Below are 17,636 nucleotides of genomic sequence, written 5' to 3'. Positions count from 1 at the left end.
GCACCTCGAAACAGCGACTAAATTTTGCTTCCTGCACTTCCGCCTTTATGGGATTTTAGCTCATTTATTTTGTCTCCCGCGACATTATAAGGTTTAATTTCGCTCCGAATAAGATTATTTTATGACGGATTTACCCGAGTTCGGGTCAGGTTAACTCATAAATTTTTCGACTTTTTCAGCTTTTTCAGCTTCCAGTTCCCATGGCGTCATCCCTTCCTTGCGTCAGCTTGCGTCACCTCTGTTGATAAAGGTGGCATTTTTTGTCCGTTTTTTCATTGAGATTTATGCGTTTGGGTTTCACCTACTATTGTTTTAGTTTGGGTACGAATTTTAACGAAGGTCATTGAGATTGGCGATTTTTGTGGATCTGCGATTCTGCGTATGTTGTTCGCGATGTTTGACAAGCGCAATATTTGATATTTGCGAATATACGAATTTTGTTCTTTTGGGATTGTTGGTCGATTCTGATTATCTGTTTGGATGATACAACATGTCTATCTTTTTAATATCTATCTAATTACACATTTTCAATAAACGCTTGAAGTGTAGGTATATAATTTTCTGTGCTGTATCAGTGCAGATATAGACCATTTCTCTCATTGTTTTGAGTATGAGAGAAATGTTCTTCCTGCACACCGTAAAATATACTCCTATATTAGTTACATACGAATAATAATGTTTCACTGCATTTTGATAACAAAATGGGAAACAAAAAATTTGGACTTATTTTTTAATGTAAAACATCTTGTTTTACTAAAAAAAATATTACAACAACTAGTTTTTGCTACTTCATGTTAATTTTTACATTCTAGAGTCGACCTTAATGTGTAAAGAAAAAAATTGGTCTAAAGAGTTTAGACAGTACTTCCCTCGCTGTCGGAAACTTGACGACTGCATGCCTATTGTGTTTTTTTTCTCATTACATTTTTGTAGTGGGAATTTAAAAAAAAATTGCGATGACGTCATCAACATTTTTGCAAGGACACGTATATCAGTTGGGATAGATGTAGTGTAATACTAAGAATAAAATTATTATATTCTCAAATTTTCGGGAAAATGAATTGGGTCGTTTTGAATATTGATTTGTAATAATCAATAAAATAACGAAACAATTTACTCACGTATACGTATCAGAGGCAACTGAAAATCGTGTATGTATACACATTCTTAATTTAAGATGACAGGCGTAACAGCATACGTGAGAGTCAAACAGAGAAACTGTAAACAAAACGACCATCGGTTTTATTGCTTCGACTTCCGCTTATTATATAAAACATTGGATTTTATTTTAATTCTTGACGGTGAAATTCACAATTGGTTGATTATAAACATGTCTATTTCACATTCGCGGAACCAAGTGAGCGCATAAAACAAATGCGGGTCTGTAATGTTAAAGTCGATGTAAATAAGCGTGCTACCCTTATGTTTCAACCGAGTTTTTCCTTTAACAAATTTTGTGTCTACCAAATTGGGTTGGTTGGGGTGTAATACTAATAATAAGTGTTGCCTTTAATTTAATCAATAAAATAAATTGACTTCATTAATTTTTTTGAACCACCTCTTAAGAAAATCTAAAAAATATGAATGGAATGATAAATCACAAGTACAAACTCATCATATTTTTTGCATTTTAGATAGGATTTATTCAGCAAAATTTAAGGGTGACGTCATCAATTTTTTTAGGAGGGATGAACAAATACATTTTGAACAAAAGTTTACCATGCTTATAATAACTTTAAAATATTCCCAAGATTTCAAATCCAAAAATATGAATGGAATGATAAATCACAAGTACAGACTCATCATATACAAAATATTTTAGATACGATTTATTCGGCAAACTTTTGAGCTGACGTCATCAGTTTGTTGTAGAAGATAACCAAATATATTTTGACTAAAAATGTATTATGCTCTTTATAACCTTAAAACATCTGCAAGATTTCAAAGCATTCGGTTTTGTAGTTCCTGATTAAATCAATAAAATAAATTTACGCATTCATTATTTTTTTTGAGTCACCCTGTATATGCAAATCGAAAAAATTTGAATGGAATGATAAATCACAAGAAGAGACTCACCATATTTTGTACATTTTAGATAGGATTTATTCAGCAAAATTTTGTGGTGACGTCATAAATTTTTTAGGGGGGACGACCAAATACATTTTGATCAAAAATTTACCATGCTTATGATAATTTTGAAATATCTTCAAGATTTCGAAGCATTCGGTTTTGTAGTTCCTGAGTAAATCAGTAAAATAAATTTACGCTTTCATTTATTTTCTTGAATCACCCTGTATATGCAAATCCAAAAAATATGAATGGAGTGATAGATCACAAGTACAGACTGATCATATTTTGTACATTTTAGATATGATTTATTCGGCAAATTTTCGAGCTGACGTCATCAAGTTTTTGGAGGGGATAAGCAAGTATATTTTGACTAAACATTTATTATGCTCTTTATGACCTTAAAACATCTGCAAGATTTCAGAGCATTCGGTTTTGTAGTTCCTGATTAAATCAATAAAATATATTTACGCATTCAATAATTTTTTTGAGTCACCCTGTATATGCAAATCCAAAAAATATGAATGGAGTGATAGATCACAAGTACAGACTCATCATATTTTGTACATTTTAGATATGATTTATTCCACAAACTTTTGAGCTGACGTCATCAAGTTTTTGGAGGGGATAAGCAAATATTTTTTGACTAAAGATTTATGATGCTCTTTGTAGCCTTAAAACATCTGCAACATTTCAAAGCATTTTGGTTAGCAGATTAAAAATTAAATTTCAAAATGTTGTTTTATAATTTTGATTTTTTTTCCAAAAATCTGGACGTTTCGGGTGAAAAGTCGATTCAGAGTTGTAAACTACATGTGTAGGACTATGTTATTTTATACAATTGAAAACCCATTTACTATGTACAATTTTGAAGTGACGTCATCGCATTAGTGGTGGGGATGATTAGACAAATTTTGGTTAGCGTTTTACCATCTACATGATATTCTTAATGTAAGTACAAAATTTCACAACAATCGGTCGAGTACTTTCGGAGATTATCTGTCTAATAAAAATCCGGGACGGCAGACGGACAGACGGACAGACGGACAGACGGACGGACAGACGGACGGACAGACGGACAGACAGACAGACAGACGGAAATGGGAGACCTATTTCTTCGTCTTCTAGGGGTCATGAAAGATCGAGAAAACGTAAAAGTAGAGAGTCGGCCGACGGACTCGATTACAATACTTCCTTTGCTTACGCTCGGGAAGTAAAAAGAACCGTGTCCTACATAGTGCCAATATTTAATAATAATGAGTGTTTATTATCTGACTATAGGCTAACGTGATACATTACAACAAGCGCACAGAAGGAATAAAAATAGTGAACCAAAAACGATACACAAATAGCAAAAATTCAACGCAGTCACTTAAAAGTAAACAATTTAACAATGATTAAAATATCTCCATTTTAAAACAGATAAGAACCCATTTGCAGAAAAAAAATCAAAAACACCTAAATTATGTATTATGTATACAAATTATGTATTAAAATTGCTAATGTTTGCAAAAACCGTAGCGAAAGAATAAAGATTTCTTACAACCTTTATACCAAGTTCATAATTAAAAGACACGGTATCCGTAAATTTCAATCTGAGAGGAATATGAGCAACTGTCAGTATAAGAAGGGCATGTCTTCTGTTACTGGTATTAAAACTGACCCAACGCACGTTGTTAAATTTGGCGAGCATCTCGTCACCCTGGTGAACATATTTAGCTGGGGTTAATTGTTTGAGAATTATTAAAAACAAACCTCATTTTCTACCTCTTGCCCACAGTGAACAAGTAACATGCCCGTCAAAGTTGAAGTTAACGCCAAAACAAAAAGCTGGAAGTAGTGCCAGTATATCGAATCTGCCTTCTGTTTTATGTTCTGGTATTAATTTTCGTTAAAATTGAGTTGCATTACTTACCACTAAGTACGCAGAACTTAAAGCACTGAGAGTCATTGCTACGAAAGCTAAGGACATCCAAGGGAGAAGTTTAGCTGTTATTTTATGGGCAAGCGCAAACATCCTAAAAGTAACATTTGTTTTAAAATAAATTATATTTGATCGTATTCAGTCAGGGATGTACCTAAGAAGCTGTATATGACGGTTGTGAATGAACTTTGCTATTTCTTGTACAAATGCTTGATAGTTGTCGCTGTGTATGAGGACGAAGTCTTCATAATCTACGTAGCGATCACCCATATGTGTTACAACATCGCTCAAAAGGTATAATTGACTTTTGAAATGGTATGTATAGTAAGCGATCCAATTCGCCAATGTTACCATCATAAAAGAAATAACCGGGAATGTTAAAAAGTATAACACTTCAAAAATATAGTGGCATGGTTTCAAATAATTTCGAAAGAAAACTAAAGAAAAGTCGTACTCTTGTTCTTTACCAATAGGAAATATTAATAAACCCGTCGCAACTCCTAAGAAAGAATTAATTATAATCGCGAATGTAACATACTTGAATTCTTTTTGTATTTTTTGTTTGGTATGTTTGGTGGTGGAATCTATCGACCAAAACATTGAAAAAGATTCTTGACCAAAATAATTAAAATCTTCTTCCGCCCAGAAGAAACAGATGTTGACAACTGATGCCTAAAGTAAGATAAGATATTTAAATTTAATAACTAAAAATTATAGTACTTACAGACAATATCGACAAGAACGTTGAGAGGTACTTATATAAGAAAGCTTGTTCAAAAGTAGCCAGAAAAAAATACAAGTGGATAACAATCAAGCTTAAACTGGAAAACACAACGAATAGTCTGGCCCACCGATAAAATTTGTTGTGAAAAACTGTTATTGCAAGAAAACGAACCCATCGGAGATGATCATCTGTAAATAAGTAGTGGATTTTGTTTATAATTTTTCTTTATGTTACGTGTATCACACGCTAGTATCTACTAACTAGTTTCTTGAACTTTTATTTTTCAAAAACCATATTTTACTTTTTATCACATCATATTTGAGAATCTATTTCAAGTTTCCTTTTTTTTGTTGTAATATACACCCAACACTGATTTTAATAATGTATTTCTACTGCATAAATGTCTTTCAATATGCCTAATTATGAAATTAGTATTAAGTATTACTATATTAAGAATAGAATCGCCTTTGTCATGATAAAAGAAAAAAAGATATTGGTCGCTGATGGTTCAAGCTACCGATGCAGCAATGAATAAATTAAAACAACATGTTTGGTTTAAGGTGCACTTATGGAATTTCTTGAAAATCTATGGAGTTCATGTTTTCCTCTCACAAACTTGGATGTTGTTGATGGTCTCTTTTAGTATAGTTGTGAAACTTAAACTCTGATTATAATTAGTTTTTAAGGGGGCGTGGTCTCCATAAGTGTGGACAATAAAAAATACATTTAAAGCAAATAACCAAGGGAAAATATGTATTCTCAATGTCTTAATATGCTTAACTTCGACAGTTTATGTTTATACATACTTGGAAAGAATTCAACTTCTGGCACGTTTAGATTACAAGCATCAGTTGCGGCAGTTGTGTTAAAAGAAAATAAAATTTGATCGATTTTGTCTTCTCAACGCAGGTAAGAGAACAAATTAATTAATTAAGCCTAATTGTTTTTTCCCAAAGAAACTGGATGTCTAACGTAAACATCACAAACCGTCAAATTTTGAACGATTTATCGTGGTCCCTGACGACTTTTGTTAGATAGATAATCTCCGAAACTACCGGACCATTTTATGTGTGTACTACGAGTAGTTCTAAAAGTCCTTTGATTTCTTTCTGGATTTTCGGAAATGGGTAGTTCATGAGTGCTTTTATTTTGTCTAGGTTGGGTTTCACTCCTTCTGGTGTAATAACGTACCTATCCTAAATATGCAACTTTGTTTCGTAAGAATTCACTTTTGTCCAGTTGTATTTTAAATTTGGCTTTTATTAATCTTAGCTACCCCATTTGTGTTGTCATTCTTTGATGATACAATTTTTCGAATGTGTAATTCCTTTCTTGATTTCAATTTGAACTTTGACTAGATTTGATCGTCTGTGTCTCCACACAACTTACATAACGTTAGTGTGTATGCATTTTTTCTTTCTAGGAAAAATTAGGAGTCTGACGATGCTTGCGCAGAAATCATGTGGGTGATGTGGAGAATTCGGCGATGTTTATCCTAAACTAGCTGACCCCGTGAACTCCGTTTCACCTACAATTTAATTTTGAATCTGCAAAATCGAATGCTTTGAAATCTTGCAGATGTTTTAAACATATGATAAGCATAATAAATTTGTATTCAAAATATATTTACTTATCCCCTCCAAAAAATTGATGACGTCAGCCCAAAATTTTGCCAAATGAATCCTATCTAAAATGTCCAAAATAGGATGAGACTATACTTGTGATTTATCATTCTATTCATATTTTTTAGTTTTGCTTATAGGGGGTGTCTCAAAAAAATTAATCACTGAGTCAATTTATTTTATTGATTGAATCAAGAATTGCAAAACTGAATTTTGAAATATTGCAGACGTTTTGAAGTTACTGTTTGACATGGTGGGTTTTCAATCAAAATATATCTGTTTATCAAGCCCAAAAACTTGAAGACGTCATCTCAAGATTTTGCCGAATAAATCTTATCTAAAATGTGGAAAATATCATCAGTATATTTTCGTAATTTATCACTGCATTCATATTTTTTAGATTTGCTTTTACAGTGACTCAAAAAAATATATGGATCAGTCAATTTATTTTAGTGAATAACTCAAGAGTTGCAAAAATGAATACTTTGAGATCTTGCAGACGTTTTAAAGTTATTGTAAGCATGGTAAATTGTTAAGAATATTTATTTATTCCCCCCAAAAAATTGATGGAATGGCTCACTCGATTTTCGCAGATAATTTTGGGAATACAATACAGTTATTTTTAGTATTACACTGCACCAATCCAAGGTGGTATATCTACGTGTTGATAGTAAATGTTGATTAGGTCATCACAAAATTGTGCGAAGAAAAGACTCAACTCGAAAATGCTGAATATGTTTCATTATACTTTTGGTGCGAAGGAAGTTCTGTCGAAACAACGTTCGATCAATTTTTTGACAATGGTTGATATAAATAAAACTCAGTAGATGCTCATACTCGAAATACGAAGTATCTACTCGAATATCAAATCAAAATATTTCTAGTTTTTCTAGATGATACTAATACTTCAGTAAGTAACAGTTGATGCTCAAGTAGCATCTCGATACAACAAAAAAGGACAACAGTGACAGTGTTCAACCATCAAGGCAAAAATCGAGTCACCAAAATATAAGTTAGTATGGGGTAGACACCTTGAGATGGGAATCTCTATGGCCAGTGTTAGAAAAAATGCACTGCACAATTTATGAATAAATAAAAGTTAATTACATGAAAAGTTTTCGATATTCCTGCTCCTAATGTGTTTTTCAAACTGAATGCAGCTTTTGACGACGTTTCACATTCATGAAAGTCACCATGTTTAGTTAGAATTCACTCTTACAACGATCCTACTGGTTTTCTAAGCTACTTTACAGACAGCTCAGTTATTTGCCACGCCGATGCTCACATCTAGATTAAATGCTCGCAAAACGCGTAGATGTTCAGTTTGTGTCCGGGGAGATACAATGTTTCCCAGTAGGTACTCAGTACATAGAGTAGATGCTCAGGTATATAAGAGTAATAAATAATGAAGTAGGTACTTCGTACTTCGAATATGAGTATCTACTCAGTTTTATTCATACCACCCAATGTCTCGCTTCAATGTTTGATTATGTTGATTATGAGCATAACGCTAATCAACTTCCATATCCGAATTACCCATGAAATAAATCAATGCGGTTTGCACCTGAGGTAGTTCGTCGCACATTTGATTCGTGGACCTATGTGAGGTTCTCGTCTTCTCGGCATTTTAATGAACTTAAGAAACTTTCGCAATATGTAATTAAATTTAACCAAGACTTTTCTTAAAATAAACGACGTTTTTTTTTTACGAAAAAACAAAGAACGATTTCAAATGCAATATATGTACTTTTCACAATCACACGGAAGAATTAGTTTTGTATGACACGTCAGTTAGACGACAGGTCCGTCAGAGACGCCAACTATTGACAGTAATTCGAAGTGACGATTCCCATACAAAATGTTTAGAATTTTTTAATTTTTTACTGTTCTTTTAAGTTATCCTTATTTTTTTTATTTATAAAGCATCCCCGTAATATAAAAAATGTTTCAAATCGGTCAAGCCGTTTTTGAGTCTTAGCGTGACTAATAGGAACAGCAATGGATTTTTATTTTATAGATGATTAATAAATGGGGGTTGGTGGTAGAAAGGTGAAAATTTAGGGTTGTGTGTATTTTTTGATGTCAAATCTTAAAAAAATAAAAATAAAAAAATTTGTCAAAAAAATAGACAAAAATTTTTTAGGGTGGGCCACCGTTATCACTTAGGGGTTTAAAAAATAGTTTACAACCTATTGTCAGACCTACCGAATAGACATAAAAAATTTCATACAAATCGGTCTACCCATTTCGGAGAAGTTCGGTTACAAACATTGTGACGCGAGAATTTTATACATAATGCATTATTATTTTAGAACAAATTTCATTACCATAAAAAAGGTTATACTGACTCGACCTTAAAAGATAGACATATGCTGTCGCGGACTTTTCTTTAGAACTTTTAGAGGGGAACAATTTCGTTATACATGATTTTTACGTAACTTTAACCGTTTAAGCAGCGTAAGCAACGGAAGCTGTCAAAGGAGGAATAATTTTCCCGTTTTTCCGAATTTTTCATTGCTACTTCGCTCCTAATGATCGTAGCGTGATTTTATATAGCCTATATGTAGATATGATACATGGACTATCCAACACAAAAAGATTTTTTGAATTTGAACCAGTAGTTTCTGAGATTAGCGTGTTCAAATAAACAACAGCTTCAGCTTTATTATATAAGTATAGATTCTGCAGTGCGGTTCTTTTTTCGGAATCGGTCTCCAACGATTTTTGTTTATTAACATGATCCGTACCTACGACTGCGCCAGTTAAGTATTTTGGTTTAAATACTTTATTTTTAAAAAAGAACTTTGTGTTAATTCACAATTCCTATTCTAACGCTAATTCATTTATGATTGGGTGGATATAGTTCTTTATTTTTTAATTGAAATGTTAATGTACTTAATTACCACTACCACGCATGTATTTTTTGTGTCATACAATTTTTAATATTTGATCGTGTAATTTGTGTTATCATCGAAAAATATTGCGTCACAGATTGTACAAAAAGGATATGACTGTGTGAAAAAAGGTTTATTACCGTGATGTGTAAGAAAGTTCCTACATACCTCAAAAACATATTAACACCTTCCAAAAAAAAAAATAATAACAATAAGAATTTAAATTTCCTACCTTTCAGGGGTTTGATATTAAAATAGTCCATTATTTGATATTATATATGTATATGATGTATACGTATGCTGTTAATAGCACTATTAGAGAATCACCTTATGAGAAAACACTACGTACTGGTTTAACTTATAAAGTAAACTATGAACTCAGAGGGTTTTGTCAAAAACGAAAGTCCTTGTAAATAATGTATTTTATTAATAATAGATCTGAACAACATGGGAATGAATCACTCACCACGTATAAGTAAAAGTAACATTTAGTAAAGCAATACAAGAAAGACGTTCATTAAGCAAATGAGCATTAAATGGATATCTAATTTTTTTAACAAGTTCAAGACGCTAATGATTCCCACTTGAGTGTAAAAGTCTTGAACGTGTTGAAATAATACACCATGATTTCGAAATGTGTACGTGTGCAATAAAAAAAAATGGGGAATAGCTCACAATAAGATTTAAAGTAAAGTTCACATTCCTAAGTGGTTGAAATGTCTAGAAAAAATTATTTGAAATTAAAAATAAATTGTTATACAATACTGGTGGTGTTTCTTGACCTACGTAACTACCACAATGAATGGCACAGAATGATTAGGATTAAGATCCAAAAAGCGGCGCACTGATAAGTGACGTGTAAAAAGACGATAAAGTCATATATCAGTTGGTCGCGGTCGTGTGAATTTTTTTCAACTTAGGGCGTGTCGGCATGGTAATGCTTTATGGTGGGGCTGCTGGAAACGCCAGGTTGGCCCGCGAGTTGTGGATCGAGCGCTTTCGAAAGCGCGCTTGCGTGTGCATGAACATTTACATCACTCGTACAGCATCTCCGAGATCATGGTGAACTGCAAGCTGAAAAACAGATTTTGGAACGCGTCGAAGAAGAGCCCGACATCAACACTCGCCGACTTGCACCTATTCTTTAAAAGGTGGATCAGTGGCATCGCATCGAGGGTGGTTCATGGGGGTGTTGTCCCATTCGACTTTTAATTTGTTTTTTTTTTATATTTCCACATTATCGTGGTTATAAATTTGGCTGAGACAGATTCGGATGCCTCAGAATTTGAGTTTGTAGATAAATTAGATTAATTTATTTAGACTATAATTACTAATTTTTTATGGAGAATTATTCATTCGGCTTGACGTTCTAAGTCGATTTTAAATCCGAAAAATGATGTCCAGAATTACCTCAAAAAATAAAAATACTAGATTTAGTCATTTCTAGCGATCTGAAGTGGATAACAATGAAGAGTGTGTGACGAGTCGTCACTAAATTCGTTCACGAGAAAATCGTAACAAAAAGACGAATAACAAATCTCCAGAACATAACAACAAAATTCGCAAATTTGCAAATCTTAATTATTTAACATGCATGTCCTAATCTGCACATAGTACCATTCAAACAGATAATCAAACTCCACAACCAATCCGCGAACGTAAAAACAAAATTCGCATATTCACAAATTGCAAATATCATTACGCTTGTCAGACATTGCGAATAACATACGCAGAACCCTCCACCATAAAAATCGCCAATCGCAATTACTTTCATCCGAATTCGTACCCAAACTAAAACAGCAGCAGGCGAAACGCAGACGCATAAAAAACAAATTAAAGAACGCCCCCCTTACAAACAGATGCAACAGGCTGACGCAAGGTAGCGATGTCGACATGGGAACCATGATGCAAGTTGGAAAAAACGACAATTTACGACATAGAAGCCACATGAACTCGTCAGAAACGAAACCCTACTACAAGACCTAAAGTCGCTTTCCATGTAACACATAAATTAAAGAGAATTATGGCTCACTAACGTCGCGGGAGACAAAATGAATGGGTAAAAATCCCTATAAAAGCAGTAGCGCAGGAAGAGATTTTTATTCAAGTTCCAAGTTGCTGTCGGCCACGCTGTTCGTTTGCAGACAGAGTTTCCTACAATTTTTGGCTGAATTTTGAAAAAATCTAATTTCTTTGCAATTGATAATTTTATTTTGAATTTATTACCGTTCAGTATGATCCCGTTTTCTCATTATTTTGTCATAGTTTTCGTTAACTCCGGATTTTATGCGAATTTAATGTTTCTCGTGAACAGGTGTTGGCGCCCGACGTATTTAGCGAATTAAATAAAGTAAAAGTTACTTATCTCTTTTTTACATGTTTTAATTTTATAGGTTAGCCTAGATTTAAGTGCATTCGTTTAGTTTTAGATTTTTCTTTATTTTCGGTGAAAGATTTCTTTGATTTCCACTGATTTATCTATCAGTTTTAAATGTTTTTTTTGCTGTATTAAAAGTACTTAGCTAGGGGGTAAATGCCCAGTCCCAGTTTATTAAAGTAATTTTATTTTTCGTTCATAATAAATTAGTAAATATCGATCCTTGCACGAAAAAAATTAAAAGCATCGGGTTGATCTCGGATCGATATCCCGGCGTTCCTACTAATAAACTTTCAGGCGTGTTGCGCTTCAACAACGGTCTCATGTATTTTTTTAATAGAATAGAATTATTTCGAATATAATGAATTCTCTAAAATAGTCATTCGAGCAGCTCCGAAAGATTTATCTATTTTCGGGATCGAATGTCCCCGAGAAAATATTTTATTTCAACTTAAAAATTTAATTTCCCGTCTCACTGTTATCAATAACGAAAATAATGCTCTGTATTATTTAGAGGATTACGAAGAGGAAGTGAACGAATTCGTTGAAGGTGATATCATAACCACATAAGATAAAAGTTATTTTTTCAGTTATCGATTAACCATATTCACCACAAAATGTAATTAAAATAAAACACGTTCATTTTTATCTTGGTTTTATTTCCACAGTTTTAGTTAATTTAAAAATTCTGTTCCTAGTGCAAAAATCGCATTAGATCCTTGTTATACATCTAATAATTTCGCTATCCTTCACTACTAAAAAATCATGAATACAGTTTTAATGACTTCGTTAGAAAAACTCTCACTCTACGCAGTTGTTAAATCATTTCCTTTCGGAAGCCCAATAATTAATGTTTCTGAAATTGTTTACAATTTGCTTATTCAGTTTTCGCGTGTAAAATTTAGTGAAATTTATAAAGCAGTTGATAATTCACAGTGTGGGTATAAAGATTTTCTGTGTAAATATCGGCAGTGTAATGTGAATTTAGAGAAATAGGAGTTTGAACAAAAAATTTGTTGCGAAAATTTTTATAAATTAATACTGTGGGAAAATTATTGGGGTGTTAATTGTAAAAAAAAATCGAATTAACTATTAGTGCAACCTTACATGTTAAACTTTTTATTTGTAAAAATTGTAAAGACTTATATTTGAAAATATTTGAAAATTTTTTTCCTGGGAATATTAACTGAAGAAACAACATTTTACGATCCAAATTGGAGACTTTCCAGAGCATCTGAGAAATGAACAGAATTGGTGTGAGTTATGTGTTGCAACACCTCTGTTTAAATTAGTCGATAAGATCATATTCAAAAACGAAACGAAACAAGAGGTTTTTGACATGAATTCCTCACCTCCTCCTAAAGCTCTTCTTTCTCCCTCTTCTTATTCGTTAATTTTCAACTACTCCCCTCCAACTCTGTTCTGTATAAAATTAAATTAATTAAGTTTTATTCCGCATTCGCGAGTGTTATCGATCGTTGTGCTCCTTCAAAAGTTTTTCTTATTAAAACTTTTTTCGTGATGAATAACACGTTGAATTCTTTGAATGAACTTGCCTCGTGCACCTTTCCTCCTATTGTGAAAGTTGAAGAGTTGACAGTCGGCGCGAAATATAAAATTTTACAAATCAAAAAAATTTCTACCAGATTCGGCCCTTGTGTGGTGTGCAGGCTCGAGGGGAAAGGTGATATTTTCCTTCCTAGAAGGCTAGAAAAGGACTTGGACGATGACATTATAACTTATTTGCTCGATGGGCAAGGTTCGCATCTCATGTACCAGGGGAAAAAGGTTATATCTGGTAAACTGTTGCCAGCCAACATCTTTGAATTCGAGAAGATTGATCATGATGAAACGCTCCAGAAACAATAATTAATAATGTTTTCATCATCTTCTAATACTACTACTTCTAATACTGCTACCACTACTACTACTACTACTACTACTACGACTCCTACTACTACTACTATTACTGCTACTGCTACTAAGGACATCATCATCATCATCATCATCATCATCATCATCACCGAAGATATTGCGAATGAGAGAGAGAAATATTTTAAATATTTGCGCCATGATCCACAAAAATTCAGTAAGTTACAGATGTTAAATTTAATAACGATAAGGAAATGGAGCAACGAATTGTTACGAGATGAAAATAGAAATATCGAAGAAAAGAGAAAAATGGAAAAAACCGGACGAGGGTTGTCTTCGCAAATACCATCTTCACCGAAACAACAAGAAGAAGAAAACGAAGAAGAAGATTAGTCACTGGAATGGATTGAGGTAAAATTTTTTTATTCGATTCATAAAATTTATAAGAGAATTTTTCTAGATAGCATCGGCATTCAAATCGCGAATAGTAACAGCAGCCATCGTCAATTTTTCGTATGACGCAGGAAAGTTTTTAGATACGGCTTTGGAAATGGTTCACAAAAAATTAGAGTCATATTTGGAAAATTTCAAAGCGTTAAAATTTAATTTGGAATTGAATTTTAAATTTAAAAAAACTTGCAACTAACGTTCCGTCTTCGAGCAAAAAGGAGAAGCCTGAAGCTGAGATCTTGAGCGATAGGAGTTTCATCTGTGGCAATAAAACACTTTTGGTCTCCTACATGAAAGAAAGGGTTGAAGAGATTCTAAGCGAGAATAAGAGCAAGTTACTACAAAATGTGAGTATAAATCAAAATGTTTTTACATATTTATTAATTCGTGTTAATTGTTGTTGTTGTAGTTGGAGGAATTCGAATCGAATGGAAGCGGATGGATACTGGACAGCGTCGTCAGTCTTTAAGTCAACATCAACAAATTCGCTCCATTGTCGGCCGGTAGCTTCATCTCTTTGTCGAAGGAACGCAGATAGAAAGGTGGTATATTGAATATCGTTAATCAAGATAAAAAATGTTTTATATGGTCTGTACTAGCTGCTCCTTATAAAGTAAATACTCTCAGCGAACTAAGTTCGAGCTATTCTCAAAATGTAGAGGAAATTTTAAACCTTAATTCGCTTTTGATGCCTGTGAAATTATCAGAAATTTACTAAATTTGAACGCAACAAGTCTTCGATCTTAATAACAGTATTCGGTTATAGTTCTAAAGACTAAAAAATTATCGATCCGCTTCACCACACCAAAGAAGTCAAACAAAATCACATCTATTTACTTTATTTATTTAACAAATTTCGAGCACATTATTGTTTAATTACCGATTTGGTTAGAATCTGTTCATCCGAATTCTCATAATACTTGTTTTATTTGCTCTAGATGTTTAAATTATTTTGGTTCAAAATCTAAATACGAAACTTATATCGAGGACTGTAACTTATTCAAAACTGTAAAGATTGCCATACCAGAAGAAGAAGAATCCTATATTTGTTTTACAAATTTCAAAGCTTTACTAAGTAAAACAACCTTTCGTTATTTATGTCGATTTTGAATGTTTAACAAAAAAAGTATCATCGTACCAACCGTCAAAATTGAATTCGTTTACTGAAATTTATCAAAAACATATTCCTTATAGCGGAGCGTGTACAGTTATTTGGTATTTCGATAGTTTACTAAATTCTTTTAAATTATACAGAGCGTTAAACGAAAATGATCTTACTTCTGCTGCTCGGTTTGTTAGTCAAATGCGTGCAGAATGCTTGGATTTAGAATCTCTTTTCGATAGTTGTCAGAAACCTATGTCCCACTTAACGGATGAGGAAATCGAAAATTTTCAGCAAACAGTTACATGTCCCATCTGTTCGAATAATTGAATCAATTTAAAGTGACTGCTTCTTTTTTCGATGATGATGAAGATTTCAGTTAACATAAACAAATACTCTCTTTCTCCGTTCGACGATATATACGGTTCGTTTATAGTCATAAAATAGTGACTTTTCCGTGGGGACATTATAAAATTCCCAGTTTACAAGAAAAAGAAGAAGTATGGAAGTTGATTGTGAAGACGATTAATAGTTATCTTAATTATGTTTATTAATTTTTTTTGTTTCTATTATAGTTTCGCTTTTATATATATTTTGTATTTTTTAAAATGAGTTATATTAAATATATTTATTAGTTAATGTTAGTTTTGTTCGCTATTGTTTATTTTTTGATTTTATATTTTATATGTCAACTAGATTTAAGATTTGTTTATAATAGATAAGCACTTGTATTTTTTCAAATGTATTATAAATTAAATTTATAAATAAATAATTATTTCAATTTTTTTGTTTATGTTACTACTATTTTACGATAATAATTTTGAATGAAAAGTGGGGTTAGATTTATGGGACCCGTCCCCAGGAACGTGCGCTCCCATCTTAAGACATTTTGGGTTAGGAGCCCAGAGCTCCGAGCCCCCTGGGTTCCATCATAAGACGTAGGGAAATTTTATTTTAAATTACTGGGGGCCCGCACCCGCCATGTTAAGTCGTATGGAGATAACACAGGGGGGTCAGGGCCTCAACCAACCAATTTACATGGAGGGGTCTGCGTTAGCATGCTAAGATGTGGGGGATTTTTATTTTAAATTACTCGCCAAATTTTAAACACAGGCCCGAGCCCCCATGTTAAGACGCATGAGGAAAAGACTCTCAAGTTAAACAACCAACAATTCACAGTTAAAACAAATCCGGGCAGACGGCAGAGAGACGGACAGACAGATAGACGGACAGACAGACGGAAACGGGAGAGCAATTTTATCGTATTCTAGGGGTGATGAAAGATCCAGAAAAAGTAAAAGTAGAGAGTCTGTCAACGGACTCGATTACAGTGCTTCCTTTGCTTACGCTCGGGAAGTAAGAATTTTCTTGACGTCCAAATATGTAAATTAAATTTTTAAAATTTGAGCAACATAAATTTGTAGAAACTATTAACGAGTTAACTATTTTAAAATTTATAAATATATAAATAAATCCTCATGTTTCGCCAGTATTGTGTCCTCAGATAAAATTGGGACGCTACTTTACTATCTACGCAACTCGACTTCATGGACAAATACATTGCAAACTGAAAGTTTGAGAATACAATACTGTTTTTATTTATTTTTATACGAATTCTCATCAAAAAAATGGAATTCGCAAAATCAAATTTTTAGAAAAGTTAGGATATGTTTAATTGTGGTTACTTCAAGGGCGAGACAAGTTCTGTCGAAATAACCTTCGATCATTTTTTGTTGATTGGTCACATTCAATATTTCGCATTGTCAAATGAATAAGGTTAAAATATAAATAAAAATTATACTCTAGCTTTGCCGTAAAATTGTATTTTTTTTTATTTTCAACGTTTGATGTTGTAATTATTATTTATCACAATTACATGTATTGCATAAAATGTTACAACTATGTAATTCAATTTAAATCTAGAACATTGTGCGGAATATTATTTTTTACGCCTTACGTAAGTATATTTTATGAATTAAAATGTTGTACATTCGCGAATATTGCAGCAAAAGAATAAATATTTTTCACAACCTATAACACAATTACATATAATATATGAAACTGTTAACTACAATAAGTTACTCACTCTTATACCTAGTTCGTAATTAAGTGCCACAGAATCGGTAAATTTAATTTTAGGAGTATTTTGGGCAACTGTTAATGCTGTCATTGCTATCTTTTTATTTCGATCACTAAAAGTTATCCATCGAATGTTCACAAAAGTAGATAGTATCGATTCAGCCTGAAAGTTAAATACTTAATTAACATATGAATGTGAAATATGATAATAATACCTATAGCATACAAACTTTATTTACCTATAGACTAATTAGTTATAATTAATTTACATAAATGGACCAAATTTTGAATATTAAATTCCTTGCTCACATAAGTTAGCAAGTGTGATACTGATACTACAACTATGTAACTAAATCATGCACTCCGTAAATGTAAGTGATTTACTTTAATTTTTTTTACAAACCTCGTTCTCTGTTTGTTGTCCACACTGAACGAGTAAAACTCCTGTCACTGTTGAAGTTGTTACCATCATCATTTGCTGAAAATATTTCCAGTTTACAGAGTCAGCTTCCTGCCGTAAAATAA

At 32.7% G+C, this 17,636-nt stretch overlaps 1 long non-coding RNA gene across 1 annotated transcript; it reads left to right on the top strand.

Annotated features, from left to right (window-relative positions):
- The first annotated feature begins 12,807 nt into the window (after positions 1-12,807).
- Positions 12,808-15,639, top strand: LOC135137398 (uncharacterized). The gene is made up of 3 exons (XR_010281801.1): positions 12,808-13,891; positions 13,941-14,277; positions 14,340-15,639. It is a non-coding gene; the product is annotated as an uncharacterized LOC135137398 (long non-coding RNA).
- Positions 15,640-17,636: the final 1,997 nt, after the last annotated feature.

This window comes from Zophobas morio, unplaced genomic scaffold (genome assembly GCF_036711695.1).
Source record: "Zophobas morio isolate AGI-343-1 ecotype UQ-CSIRO unplaced genomic scaffold, CSIRO_AGI_Zmor_V1 ptg000029l, whole genome shotgun sequence".
Lineage (NCBI taxonomy): Eukaryota > Metazoa > Arthropoda > Insecta > Coleoptera > Tenebrionidae > Zophobas > Zophobas morio.
The sequence above is the reverse complement of the archived record's forward strand: the minus strand, read 5'-3'. Positions and strand labels throughout refer to the sequence as shown.